The following is a 14757-nucleotide window of genomic DNA, read 5'->3' as shown; positions in this document are numbered from 1 at the left end:
GACAGGTCCCCTGTGGGGCCTGGTCACGCTGCAGCCCTTTCTCCGTTTTGCCTCCCTTTCCGGATTTGGGGACACACACACACAGCCCCTGGGTCAGACTCAGACTGCTCTGTCGCCTTAACCACTAGGCCCCGGGCTGGCCAGACGCTGTCATTTTCAGTCACATTCCGTTGGTGCGAGGGCCCGGCTAGGCGCAGGGTGGGAATGGCAGGCAGCCCCTCCCTGGGGACACATCTGTGCTGCACAGACTGGGAGGCTAGTCGCCGGCACCCCTGAACCTGCTCACACCTCCTGCAACAGAAGCTCCGAGAAACAAACTTCCTCCCACTGCGTGAGCTGCGCCCGGCTCTCATACTTCTACCTCATCGGTTTTAAGCTTGTGCACTTCTTTAAAAAGTTCGTCAGACGGCACATTTGCTTGTGAACAGAGAAAGAGGGAGTAAGAAACATGCCCCGTGGGGCATTACCACCCGCAGTCCCTTCTCCATCCCGAGGGCCACTCCTGACCACCCCGCCTCCCTCCCGAGGAAGGCTGCTCTACCCCTCACTGCTGAGGTCCCCTGCGCCCTGCCAGGTCTGCAGAGCACCTCAGAGGCCCCAAAACTACGACTTAGTTCATGTGTAGGACTAACGTGACCCTGGGGCCCTGGCCCCTTTCTTTGACGAGAACAATGACACCACAGTGACTGACCTGGGTTTTCTTGCACCGATTCAACTTCAGATTTTCACACCTAGTGTTAAGCTGTGTGCCACGTTGGCAGCCGCCTCCTCTTAGGAACTCAGAGCGAGGCGCGTTGCTGCGGACGAGGTGGACAAGGAGAGGAACGGGGGACTGGGCAGCCCGTGGATGTGGGCACAGGAAGGGCCTCTGCACGCCCTGACCCGTGCCACTGGACACCTCGCACCGCCGCTCGGAACCTCCATCCTCTGCCCCGGAACCGGGATGCGCCGCCCACCCCTCAGGACACGTGTGAGGAGCAGGTGCGCTCAGGTGAGCACCGTGCATCCCATCACCAGCGCCGGGAGCAGGGCCCGCGAACTGCGCTGTCTCCTCGTGTCCTCGCTGGCACGGAGGACACGTGGCCTCCTCCTGTGGACCCTGGACCGCACCTCTGGGCCTACTTTCACACGTTCAGCAGATACGTGCTGAGCACCCCAGGCCTGCGTAGGCACCAGGGAAGCCGCAGTAAAACCAGCATATCCAGACACGGCCCTAATGAGCGGGCAGTCTGATGTGGCCATTCCTGCCCGAGGAGCCCCCGGTCTCACCGCTCCTGCAAATCTGGGTCGCCGATTTGGGTAAACAGAGCCGTACAGGAAGAGTCAGGATGAATAATAATCATTGTACAACGACGATGATAAAACGAAAGAAGAACTGGCAAAATACTAAGCGACAGGCACAGCGGTGTACTGCATGATGCTGCAACCTGTAATAACAGGCGGGAAGCTCAGCCGGGCAGGAACCAGGGCCGCTATAACTCAGAACCCCAGGCACTGTAGAAATGGTTGCTAATGGCTTTCTTACGCAGGCTTTATTTATTTATGCAACTGCCAGGGCGCGTGCTCTCACCAGAAACAGGGCGAAGGAGGAAGCGCCCCAGTGGGGCACGATCTGCCACAGTCCGCGCCTCCCTCCCTCCATCCAGTCGGGATCTGCGTGCACACGCATGCCCAGGTGTGTTTTTGAAGCTGCCAGGGCCAGGATTTGAACCGTAATTGACCGTGTGGGATCAGCTCCCTGAGTCGACCCTTAAGGCTTTGAAAAACTTAAAGTTATTTTTAAATAATTTCCGATGCACATAGAAGTCGAAAAGAAAAAGTGAACAGAGAATCCTGACTCTGCCCAGCTTCCCGCAGCGACTACCCTGTTACTGCAGTTCCCCGCTCGGGGAGGCTGACCTCGCTGCGTTACCCCGGCTGTAACGTCCCCGCGTTTACGCGCACTTCCTGAGGTGTCGTTCTGCACGTTGTGTCCCAGGTGTTGACCCCTGAGGCTGTCCCGTGAGGAGCTCCCCCCTACCCCACCTGTATGTCCCCGGCACCCTCCAGGCGTGGCCCGGTAACTTGTGCTCTGTTCTCCATCACTGTTGTCTTTTCTGTTGTTGTCTTCTTTAGTTTTTCTCTCTTTTCGAATTTTCTCTTTTTCAAATTTTGCCAGAAGGTGCATGTGCTCGCCAGTTTGGGGCAGGGGACAGAGAGAAAGAAAGCGAGAACCTCCATGGGACATCCTTCCGCATTTCTCCTTCCTTAGAATATTGGCACTCACGTACACATACCTCGTATTTTTTCAAGCTGCCAGGTCTGGGACTCGAACCACACGGTCAGCCATGAGGGATCCAGGCACCTTAACCACCTGGCCACCAGCAGGCCCTATTTGTCATCTTGAGAATGTTATGTAAATGCAATGGTACATGTGTAGACTGTGGGGGCTGGTTTTTTCCACCTAGCCCAAGACCCTGAGACCCAGCCAAGCTGGCAGTACAAAGAATTCCTCTCCTTCTCCTGCTGGGATAGCATTCCATGGTGCCGGCGTACACAGCTCTTGTGTCTGCCCGCCCCTTCGAAGGACACACGGGCTGCTGGTGGCTCGTGGCCGGTAGGAGCAGAGCCGGCTGATAAGCCCATACCCGTTCTTCCATGGCCTTGAACGCCGGGCTCTCTTTTTCCACCCACGCCCAGCAGGTAGATTCTTCTCATTCGGCTCCATCATCTGCAAACCCTCACTCATCCTGCTGTGGAAAATGGGGCAACACAAGTGTCTATGTCACAACCGTTGCCCTGGGTTATTCGCCTCTCTTCTGCACACACCTATGAGGAGTGGCCATCTGGCCTCCTTGTCCACAGCAGCTTAGAAGGGGTGGAGGTGGCTTTTTGACAGTCCCCGAAGTCACAGCTAATAATCTGACGGTGGGGCGAGACTTAGAAATGATCCCTAAAGTTAGAAATAGCAACCTGTTTGGAGCAGGGTACGCCCCAACGCATCCCGTCATTCTGGGGGGCATCCGTGTTACTGCCCCAGGTCCTGTTCCTCCCAGTGGTTAGCAGCATCATCTAGAAAAGACTGAGTTATGCTCGATATGCTCCTTGGCGGGGCAAGGATAGGTGGCAGGGTTTTGTTTTTCTTTTTAGTTTCTGCCATAGGGCACATGCGCTCACCAGAGAGAGGCAGAGGTGAGAAATCACCCCTCAGGGAGGATGGCCAGGCCGCACTCCCTTCCCCTCCAATCTCTCAGGATTTCGGTGTGCACGCACACAGGCCTGGCATGACTTTCACGCTGCAGGATCCAAGACTCAGAGCGCAGAGTGGGCCACGGGGGATCCAGCGCCTTCACCGCCACGGCCCCCGTGGGCCCCGAGTAGCAGGTATTCGAGATGTTCCCCTCCAGCTCCTGGCAGCCACAGACATCGAGATGCTTCAAGTAGCACCCTCCAGCAAACTGACTCGAGAGCTGTGCAGCCCTGGACGCCAGGAAAACACGTTCATTTCGTTAAATGTGTTCGTCCCAATGAACGCCTCCCAGCTGACAGGCAGGCCGTCCTCTGTCCTCCGCTGGACACAGGGTAGAAAAAGCATGAGGCCGGACTCCAAAGAGCTGGCCCTGAGGTCATGCAGGCTCAGGGTCTCCCCGAGGGTCTCCACGAGGCAACCTTGGTCCGAGCTTCCACGTGGCTGAGCCCATTTCTCCAACAGCAAAATGGGGTGGCAGCCCCTGCCCGCCGGGGTCACCACACACGTGAAATAGGATGAATATTCGTGCAAGAAGCGACTCTCCCTGGAAGCAGCTGCACCTGCCCACTCGATGGGGTGTGTGCAGGGGGTGCTCTGATGAAATCACCTTCCCTCAAGTGTAACTTCTAGCCCTGTGGGTGACAGGGGCTGCTCATTCCGCGCCGGACAGAAACCACTGAGCAGACCAGAGGCAGGCATTCTTTCGTGGCTGGCTCAGTGCCCTGGCCCGCAGAGCAGGAAACCCGGCTGCTCCGCGGTGCTGACCCGGCACCTCGCAGGCCAGGGGCGGGGATGTGGTTTCAGCGGGAAGGAGTCTGAGCGGGAGAAACTCCTGCAGGGGAGAAGCTAAGATCTCAGATGGGGCCTCAGACCAAACGTGGGGAGGTCAGACGGGGGCAGCTCCCCATTTACTGTGTGACTGGGGTAAGGACCCTGCAGCTCGGGAGGCCTCAGTTTCTTCATCAGCAAGAGGGGATGACGAGACCCTCTCTTAGGACAGTGGTGAGACTAGACGAGAAACTGCTGTAAGAGTCCTTTTTATTTAAGAGGCTTTTACCTTAGGGTCCGCTCACTTGCTAAAAAGAGAGACAAAGACAGTGAGAGGGAAAGTGAGAGATCACCCCCCAGGGGGATGGCACGCAACAATCCCTTATCCTCCATTCCCCTTTCAGGATTTTAGCACATGCACGCGCACATGCACCCAGCATGAATTTCAAGCCACAGGGTCCAGGACTCAAATCATGGTCGGCCATGCTGGAATCCAGCGCCACAACCACCATGCACCTGCTGGCCCCGTAAGAGCCCTCTCAATGTGCAGCGTCCCTGGACAGCAGCCCACAGGGCCCATTCTTCACAGGGGGGCGGCCCACACAGACAGGTCAGGCCTCTGCCAACAGGGGGAGGGCGGGACGCCGCCGGCAGGCACTGGTGGGATGCAGAGCTGTGTCCTCTGCTCCTCTGGCTGGGGTGTGAGGGCACCAGGAGACTGGAGCCACAGGCGGGTGGCCAAGGAGGGCCTGCAGTTGAGCCGGGTTTGCACTCAGTGTTGGCCTGGACGACAAAGCCCACACTGATTCCAGCTACATCATCAGCCTGAGTGACAGGCTGAAAACTAGGGCCTACATTTTCTACCGGGGGAGCCTGTTTTTAACAGCCACCGTGTAATTGGCCTTGAAGTTTCCCCAGGCAGTTCTATTTTTTTTAATTAAATTTATTTCTTTTATTATTTTTTAATTTGACCAGAGACAGACAGATAAGGAAAGAGATGGAAAGTGAGAAAGGAAGACACCAGGTCCGGGACTCGAACCATGGTCTGCCCTGTGGAAATCCAGTGCCCCAATCACTACGCCACCTGTTGGACCCTCCCCGGCAATTCTGCAAGGCCCTCTTAGCAAGCCTTGGGGACCCGTCCTGTGAGTGCTTTACATATGTCGGCTCACTGGGTCATCACAGCAACCCCCAGGAAGTACCGTTATCTGATTTTAGGGGGCAGAAATTGGGGCCCAGAGTGGTTAAAATTGCCGAGGGGTCCCGGCGAGTGGGCTGGCGAGACAGATCTGCAGGCCGGCTGTCTGCAGAACCTGGGCTCCTTCCACTGAGCTTCCTGCTGGAGGCCCTGGGAGGCGGCACCCCAGACGCCTCACCCAGCAGAGGTGGCGGGGAAAGCCCCTTCGCACGCTGCCGCGGTGAGATTTCCATTACAACGATCTTCCCAGCTCAGAGCTCACGCACCCCGGAAGGCCCCACTGTGCTGTGGACAGACTCAGCACTTAGACGCCTCCTCCAGCCCCCACAGCTGCCACAGTGCAGGAGCCCGAGGCGTGGGAAGGAGGGGGTCACCACCAGGGCTCCCAGTGGAGCTGGGATTGGAAACTGGGGCTGGGCCGGGGGAGGCCCAGCAGCCCTGGATCTGGCAGGTGGAGACCCGAGGCCTTGAGGCTGTGGGAGGATGAGGGGTCTCCCTGAGAGGAAGAGGGGGCGCATCTCCACAGAGAGGCCCCTGGGGTCCCTGTCCTCATGGAGGTGTTCTGCTGGGACCCAGCCACAGTTGAACGTGGGCCCCTCCTCCCAACCCCCGGAAAATCGCAGCTGTCACATCCATCTCTGGGCGAGGGTGCCCTGCCTGGAGAGACTCTCTCCCACGACCTCCTGTGCCAGCGTGTGCACCATGCCTCGCCTTCGGCCCGGGTGGCCTCTCCCTGACCTCTCAGCTGCTCCCTTGAACAGAAGAATAGCAGGGGCGTGTGGTCGCCCAAGACACACAGAGTCCCCGTGTCCCTGCTGTCACCTGAGATGCTCCAAGGACAACGCTTCCAAGGAGGAGGTGGCAAAGGGCCACAGGGCCTGGCGTGTTGTCGACTCCGCTTGGTATGTTTTAAAATGGAGGCCTCGGATCAGCAGGCGGCGAAATGGCTATTTGACTGTCATGGCGTCAACCACGGTTTGAGTCCCAGACCCGGTGGCTTAAAACTCACGCCAGACGTGTGTGCGTGCGTGCCCAGGATCCCAAGAAGAGAACGGAGGAGGAGGACTGCAACGTGGCCTTCCTCCCGGGGGGTGATTTCTCACTTTCTGTCTCTCTCTCGTGAGCACATGCACCCTAAAGCAAAAATCTCTAAAAAAAATAAAAAATAAAAAGAAGAAAGAAATTTAAGCCTTAGTTGCCAATGTTTATTATAAAATGGGGATTTCACATGAAAATCAGGATTTCTGGCTTCTCTTAAAACCTGGGAAGCTCTGTCCATGGGACAGGGCAGGCCCAGGTCAGCCAGGGAGGGCCCCGGGATGCCCAGTTACGGATCCTCACTTCCACGCTGGTGCCCACCCTCCAGGCAGTCAGCACGCCGGGCAGCGGGCAGCGGGCAGCGCGCTCACGACCTGCTTTAGGTCTGGGGACGCCTCCATTTACCCAGAGGGACCCGGAGAAGCCAGGCCACTCCGACTCCTGCTTTTTCTTTCTCACTGTTTCGTAATTACGCCTTTTTCCCTTGATTCAGTAAGAACACAGCAAAGGGCTCTAAAGGTCTCCTTGGATGAGTTTTCACAGCCGTGTATGCCTGTGTCACCATACTACACGGACACAGAGCATTTCCAGCCCCCAAGAGCACACTCCCGTGTCCCCACGTCCCCTGCCATGGCCTCCCCGGGGCCCACCACGGTCTGCAGTCTCTCAGCACGCATTGCTCGGCTGTCCAGGACGGGGACTGGGGGTCCCGCAGGGGAGTCTCTGTGCCCTCCTCTCCCGCTCCGCATGCTGCCCGGGAGCTTCTAGCACGTCACAGGCATCGGTCACCTCCCTTGTCCTGCCCAGTGGTGGCCTCGTGGGGATGCGCCACGTCGGGCGTACCCGCTCTCCCATCCACGCACAGTGGAGCCGTTCACGGGCTGTCGTGAACAAAGATACAAGAGCAAGCCACACCAGGGCCCGGCCCCCGTCTCGAAACCCCTCACCTTCCTGGGCGGGAGGGGAGAGGCCGAACAGAAAGGCCTCCCGCCCTCCCCGTCTGCTTCCCCCACTCCCCTGCCCCGGCTTCTAAGATCCAGTCCTGCTTCATCTGCCCCCTTCCTCTGAGGGCCTCGGGGGGAGGCCTCGCAGGGATGCACCGGGAGGGGAGGCGGGGGTTGGCGGGAGACCCACTCAGACGTGAGCCTGGGTACACACGCGCACATGCATCCCTCGGTGAAGCACCGCGTCAGCAGGGCGGCCGCTCCTCGATGGCCGAGGCCGCTGTCTATAGTCTAACCCCGGCAGAGTGGGCTGTGAGACTCGGCCGTCTTGGCCTCCCAGGGTCCCCGGGCTCGGGTACAGGCTGCCTCCCCTGCTCCCCCGCTCCCATGTGCCCTAAGTGTGTAAGGAGCCACAGGGAGGGCTTGGCTCAGGTATAAGGGGCTGTCCTTATAAAGACTGTCCCAGAGCTATGCAAAGAGAGACAGAGACAGAGAGAGACATGGACACTCGGAGCAATGAGTCACACAGAGACAAAGATACACAGACATAAAGATACAGAGAGGGAGAGACAGAGAGAGAGAGACATGGACACTCGGAGCAATGAGTCACACAGAGACAAAGATACACAGACATAAAGATACAGAGAGGGAGAGACAGAGAGAGAGAGACATGGACACTCGGAGCAATGAGTCACACAGAGACAGAGATGCACAGGCACAACGATACAGAGAGGGAGAGGGCTGAGGGACCGACGGAGAGCTGCGGAGTCCGGTAAGCTCTTTCTGGTGGCCTAGCAGGGCCCCAGGCACCAGGGCCAAGGAACCCCCAAGATGAAAGGAGGAAGCTCCATGAGGCCGATAACCTTCCCACCTAACCCCAGAGCTGGCCCAAGACTTTCTCAGAGGGCCTTTGAGAGATTTAGAGGCTCAGAGCCCCTAGGCAATGCACCCCTGCCGACCCCAGCCCCCCCACGCACAGAACCTCCCACCCCGCTGCACAGCTGAGGCCACAGCCACCACGTGGGGAGTCTCCGGGGAAGCGCCGAGGCCCTGCCCCCCCTTAGCACTCCCAGGCTGAGAGGGATGGGCAGAGGGTCCCCGCTCGGTCAGCAGTATGTGAGCTCTGTGTGAACACAGTCGTCACTTCGTCACTTCCACTTCGGAGAAGCCAGGAAAAGGGGCCCTGCCCGCTAGGATGGGTTTAAGGAAACCTGGGGCCGCAGGAGGTTCCGGCCAGGGCCACGTGGGGGCTATCTTGGGTCGGAACAGACGCTGGTCCCCAGTCCGAGGGGAACCCTTCCCCCAGCAGGGCGTCTGGCCCTCAGAGGAAGTGAGCCCCTCCACCCCGCAGAGCAGAGGCTCTGGCCACCCCGGGGGACAGGCGCTTCCTTCCAGGGGCTCCCTCTGCTTTGACGGAGCCCAGGCCCTTTGCAGGCCTCCTGCAGGCCTCGGGGCCCTCTGATCTGCTGGCTGGGAAAATCCCACCCTTCCCGGAAACACCTCACATAGCCATCCCAACAGCTCTGGTGTCCCCAGGAAAGTAGGCCACCGTGCCCTGCAGACCTTAATGAGAGGCACTCGGCCATCGCATAACGGCAGAGATGAAGCTTGACCGGCCGGAAAATCGGGGTAACAAACAGCACCAATCACCATCCAGGAGCTTTCCCCTCCATGCCAGGACTGTTCTCACGCGAGCCACAGTGTGAAGGAGGCCCTTTGTGTCCCTCACGGGCCACCCCCACTAAAGGACTCTGCCAACAGTGGCCGAAGCCCACATCCCCCGATCTGCAGCTATGTCATTTGGGTCGAGCTGTGAGGCAGGCTCTCTGCAGCCCATCCTGGGACCCCTTCCCAGCCCCCCACCTCGGTCCCAATCAACAGCCTCTGCAAAACACCGCAAGTCATCCCTCCCCCAGCACCGTGGCCCTCGACCCTGCTGCCAAGGTTCACTCACCTGGGGGATGTCCTGGGGCTGCAGGGGCCGGTGGTGACATCCGTCCATCCATGGCTCCATGCTCAGTCAAGGCAGTGCCCCACACCTGCAGCTACCCAGGCTTGACAGGGCCTCGGGCTGGGCATGCGGCATCAAGATCTCCTTTAACCCTCCCAAGGGTCGTCGGACTGAATTCAAGTGAGTGACAGACCCCACTCAGCGAACAGTAACTCAAACAAATTCCCCGCACGCATCACCCTGGGGTCTTGTCAAGAGGCAGAACTTGATTCAGCAAGTCTGGCGTGAAGGCACATCCTCCGCATTTCTGACAAATTCCCAGATGATACCAACGCTGTTGATGGAGCACCAGCGGCTTAAATGGGGTAGCGGCTGCCATCTCTGCCAGGAGAAAGGGAAGCTGCTGCAGGCCGAGAGGTGACTTGGTGGTGGCCTGCTCTGCCACATTTGATATCCAGCGTCTTCCTCATTGTACAAAATGGTGGTGCAAGAACCAGCCATCACATCCATATTTCGGCCAGCAGAATGGAAGAATAATCGAAAAGGCATGCTTGCTTCCTTGGGCCACTGCCCGGAATCGTGCACGACATTTCTGCTTCTATCCATGGCCTAGAACTTAGCCACTGCCACAGAGAAGCCTGAAATGCATGCTTGTTATCAAAGCAGCCGTGTGCTGCCGAAAGGGAGGCAGCGGTGGCAGTGGAGAGAGGGAGAGGGGTGTCCAGGGACATTTTGTAGATGAGGAAACGGAGGACAAGGAGCGCCGGCATTTCGAGGACTGAGGTCACACTAGCACGTGGTCATCACGGCTCGGAGTTTTACGGCGGCCTTTGTTGCTTCAGGTGTTCGCCTCATCCGTGACAGAGCGCGTGCGCATGCCGGGACCCCCTTCCACTCGCTGGCCCTGGGCACTGCACACGAGCCCTTCATTATTTCAAATATGTTGCCTTATCAGGGCCGGTGGGTGGTGTGGTGGTTCAGGACTCCCACACAGCCAACCACGGTTCAAGTCCCGGACCTGGTGTCTTGCTTTCTCACTTTCTCTCTCTCTTTCTGCCCCTCTCTGGTCAAATGAAAAGAAATAAATTAATTAATTTTAAAAATAAAGTAAAAAAAAAAGGAGAGAGAGAGCAGGGAACTGACTTGGCCAAAGTCAAAGTGCAGGCCCGAGGCCAGGACGGCTTTCTCCTGGCCTGATTTTCCCTTCTCTTCCAGCCTTCGGGGCCCAGGACTGCGGCCTGGTAACCCTTCTAGTAAAGAGGGGACAGAGGTTGAGACAGGTGCTTGGCTTGTGCTTTCCTTAAGAAATTCGAGCTGTCCCCGGATTGAAAATCCCTCAAAGGCAACAACCAGACAGTCTTCCATAAACAGTAAACACGCTGACCATAAAGGGAAATTACCGTCGCGTGGGGCTCTATAACCTACCTACTCGAATTTCAGTTACTGTGACAAGTATTTATGGTATATTTACCATCATGAAAAGCATTTATCTTCGGGCAACCGGAGCCATTAGAAAGACGTAGCATTTCATTTTACCCACGCCGTTCCCTTTAATCCAATCTGACACCACAGAAAAGGAATCAGAATTTACTGGCTCAGGGTAATTCCTAATTCTCAGATGGCAGCTGTCAGAAAAGCTAGTTAATTCAGACTGACTGCTGGGCTCCATTTTTGTTTCAATTTAGAAAAAAAATGAATGAGGGTGGGGGTCAATAGCATAGGTGCACCCTGGACTCAGATCGAAGATGTTAGCCACCAGCTGGGCTCCGCTCCTCCTCTCGCCCTGCAGAGATGTCTCTGGGAAGAGGGTGCCTTTCAAACGTGAGTGGGAGTTCACGCCGTCTGGGTGGGTTCAAGAGTGGGGCAGACAGGGACAGGCTGAGCGGTGACGTCCAACGAGTCTGACCGGCTCTGCCCTCACTGGGACTGTAACGAGGATCAGCAGAGTCCCCTTGGACCTTCGGTCTCTGGTCTGTAAAACTACCTGCTGCTCAGGTCATCAAAGGATTCGATTCGCGAAGCTGATGCTCGTTATGGCCAAGAGCAGGGCATGTGGGACCAGCAGATGGCATAATGGTTACGCCACTGGACTCCCCCCTGGTCGACCCTGGTTCGAGTCCCAGAACTGGAGGCTTCAAACTCATACCCGACGCGTGCGTGTGCATGCCCAAAATCCCCAGGGGAGAACGGAGGAGAAGGGATTGCGGCGTGGCTGTCCTCCCCGGGGGTGATTTCTCACTTTCTGTCCGTCTGCCTCTCCCTGGCGAGCGCGCCCACCGCTGCCTGGCTCTAGGCTGACTTCTAGGTAGACGAGGGGGTTTTCTTCGCTCACCCACTTTTGGGAGTCCCACCCAGTTTTTCTTGGCCTTCTGGGTGAGTTGGGATCTTGTGAGGGAGCCCACGGGGCCCAGGCCTTATCTGGGCAGACAGCGCTCTCCTGATGAGAAGTGGAGCCCTGGGTGGAGCTGGTGGCAACTGTAAGTACGGGCACGGATTCTTGGACATTGTTCTCATTGAGAGGCTGTCTCTGTCGCTTCCCCTTGAGCCCAGCTGAGCCTGGACTATTTCAAGGAGTGGATTATGGCCGAGGTAATGCTATATGAGTCCTGAGGCCAGGTCACATGAGGTCATGCAGCTCGGCCTGGTTATTCTGGGACCTTCACTATTGGAGCCGTGAGCCGCCACGATGGAAGACGTTCCACCTCCCCAGGATGGCCAGGCCGAAGAGGCTGCGTGCAGGCACTGTGGTCTGCAGCCCGGCTGGGCCCAAGCTTCCCCTCCCTGGCCCAGAAGCCAGATGTGTGTGAGACCAAGTCCTCCCAGGATTGGGTGTGCCATGCGATGTCCCAGTCACGTGAATCTCCCTGGCCCCAGATGTCACAGAGGGAGCAGTGGCTCACGGAATCCAGGAACAGCGTCAACTGGTTGTTGATAACCCATGCGGTTGTGTGGAGGTTTATTACTCAGGGATTGGTCGGGGTCCAACCGGAGACACAGAGCCATCGGAGCGGTGTTCTCTGGGGTTACTGCAGAGACTTGGCCAATGTGGTCCTGGGGGCAGCCCAGGCCAGTGTGAGGAGGGGCGGCTGGTCTCCGGAGGTGACGGACATTCCAGTCCACGGTGCACTTCTTACCCTTGCAGGGAGAGACACAGAGGTGTCTGGGCACACTGCACCCCTTCCTCCAGTCGGCCAGCCCATCGGAGCTGGCCCGGTGTATTTCAGGCTGACCGGAGCAGGGATCCGAACTGCAGTTGTCCTGAGGGATCTGGAGGGACTCTCCACAAAGTCCATAGAAAATGCACATTATGGCATGTCTTTCAACATTTTTCACACCAAAATAAACTCAGACTTTAATTCCATTTTTCTTCAAACGTTTTTGAAATCCCCTATTTCTGTGGTCAGATATGTTTTTCCAGGAAGCAAGGTTCTAAGGCCTCCTCCTTCTCCTTCGTAGGAAGGTAAAATCGGAGCATGCTCAGTAGCTCACTGTTAGCATTCTTTTTTTTTGCCCGGGGGCACCCGAGGCGGCCCCGTCCCCCAGCCATGAGTGCTACGGCAGGTCTGCCAAGAGGGCGTGCTAGCTGTCTACGATGCCAAACATACAGGAAACTGCAGTCCTGAGGCATTTCTATAATGCTGCCACTCATACAATTTAAAAAAATATATGGAGACCAGCAGTTGGTGTAATGGCTATGTCGCTGGACACTCATATAGCCAACCACGGTTCGAGTCCCGGACCCAGTGGCTTAAAACTCACGCTGGGTGCGTGTGCGTGCGTGCCCAAGATCTCGAGAGGAGAATGGAGGAGAAGGGATTGCAGCATGGCCATCCCCCCTGGGGGGTGATTTCTCGTTTTCTGTCTCTCTGTCTCTCTCTGTCTTTCTGGCAAGTGCATGTGCCCTGTAGCAAAACTTCTCCAAAAAAAAAAAAATTTTTTTTTAAATATATGAATTAGGGGCCCAGCAGGTGGCATGGTGGTTAAGGCATTGGAATTCCCACATGGCCGACTGCAGTTCAAGTCCTGGACTGGCGGTTTGCTTGCTTTCTTTCTTTTTCTCTGGCAAACTTGTGAAAAATTAATAGTAATAAATACATAAAATAAATAATTCCTTTTAAAAAATCTGAATTAGAATGTCTTCAGAAGTGATATTTTATTCTCCCATTGGCTGCGTGCCTCACCCTTCCTTACTGAGCTGCTATCAACCTCATGCGTCTGTAACAGCAGCCCGAGTCCTGGAAGCTCGCTCACCTCCCTCCTGGTCGTCATCTCTCCCACCACCACACTGCCCCCTTGAGTACTTCTGACGGACATTCACGCTCACTGACCCATGAAGCCTGGGCCTGCTCGAATCTATCCCAGTGGGCCACTGTTAAGCCTGCATGAATCCGACCTGGCCCCTCTTGCGTTGGAACCATTTGTCTTGCCTGGGTCGTGGCTCTCATTCATCCCCGTGGGTATAAAGTCGACGGGGACGTGTAGCAGGACTCCCTTTTACAGAAGAGTCGTAGCCAGATGCAATTCTAATAGTCAGGGTGTTAACTAACCTCCACCATGTTCTTTTCTTGGAGTTCTACAGCCATGGTTCCTGAATGCTTGGGGCGTACAAGGAGATACTGATTTGTCTGTCTTTCTAAGTTGCTTCTGACAACATCCTGTTTGGTTTCTTTGGCGGAGCCAGTCAATATCTGTCTGTCCTAGCAGCCACTGAAATAAGGTCACGTGCAGTGGACTCTGGTTAACCATGTCTGTGGAGGTAACGGAAGTACAGAGATCCCCAAAATAACTTGCGTCTCGCTTGAAATATAATCGGCTAACCACGCGCATGCATTTTAGGTTTGCACGAGACTACTTCATGTGCAAACCTGTTTCCACTTAGGTCACCCCTCCTGCCAGCCTTTAGGCAGTGGAGACCAAGGTAGGTCAGACATATTTGACCATGACTAGCATGGGCTGAAATGACCGTCTTACAGTCCTCCAGACCAATCCGTGGGTATCTCCTCCAGACCGAATCTGAACACAAGCTCCTGAACTATGGCCCTGCGACAGCTGTGTAGGCTGAAGCAGGAACCACACGTGAGAGCCTCCTCCTATGAGCCTTCCCCTCTACCACCCCTGGCAGACATCATTAATCGATGGAAAAGGGATGTAATCGCTTGGTAATATTTACCTAAGCATGTGTTTTCAGGGACAGGAAGCTTTTTCACCATCCTTTATCTAAATAACAATCTAACCTGTCAGAAGAGTTTACAATCCACTACATTTAAAAACACTTGAGACATAAGCTCAGCTCAGCCCCTGCTTGTGAACCCTCCCATGGGCTTGTATGGACAGGCTTCCCTCCAGTTCAGTTCACCCATTCAGGAGAGAGACCAGATGAGACACACGGGCATGAAAACCCTCCCAGATGAGGATATCAAGCAACTGGTCCATTCATAAAAATGAACAGAGTACCAGTGACCCCCTGACCGGCCATGAGAAATACCAGTTCAAAAGAAGAGGCCCACGGTAAGCAACGAGAACTGACCACAGAGGAAATGAAAGAACTAAAACATTTCTTAGAAAGATCGAAATATGTTCCTAATTACTGCCACAAAGTAACAGATTGCCATCAAAAAAGCAGCAGTCA

Source organism: Tupaia chinensis, unplaced genomic scaffold (assembly GCF_000334495.1).
Source record: "Tupaia chinensis unplaced genomic scaffold, TupChi_1.0 Scaffold148822_2, whole genome shotgun sequence".
Classification (NCBI taxonomy): domain Eukaryota; kingdom Metazoa; phylum Chordata; class Mammalia; order Scandentia; family Tupaiidae; genus Tupaia; species Tupaia belangeri.
The sequence above is the reverse complement of the archived record's forward strand: the minus strand, read 5'-3'. Positions refer to the sequence as shown.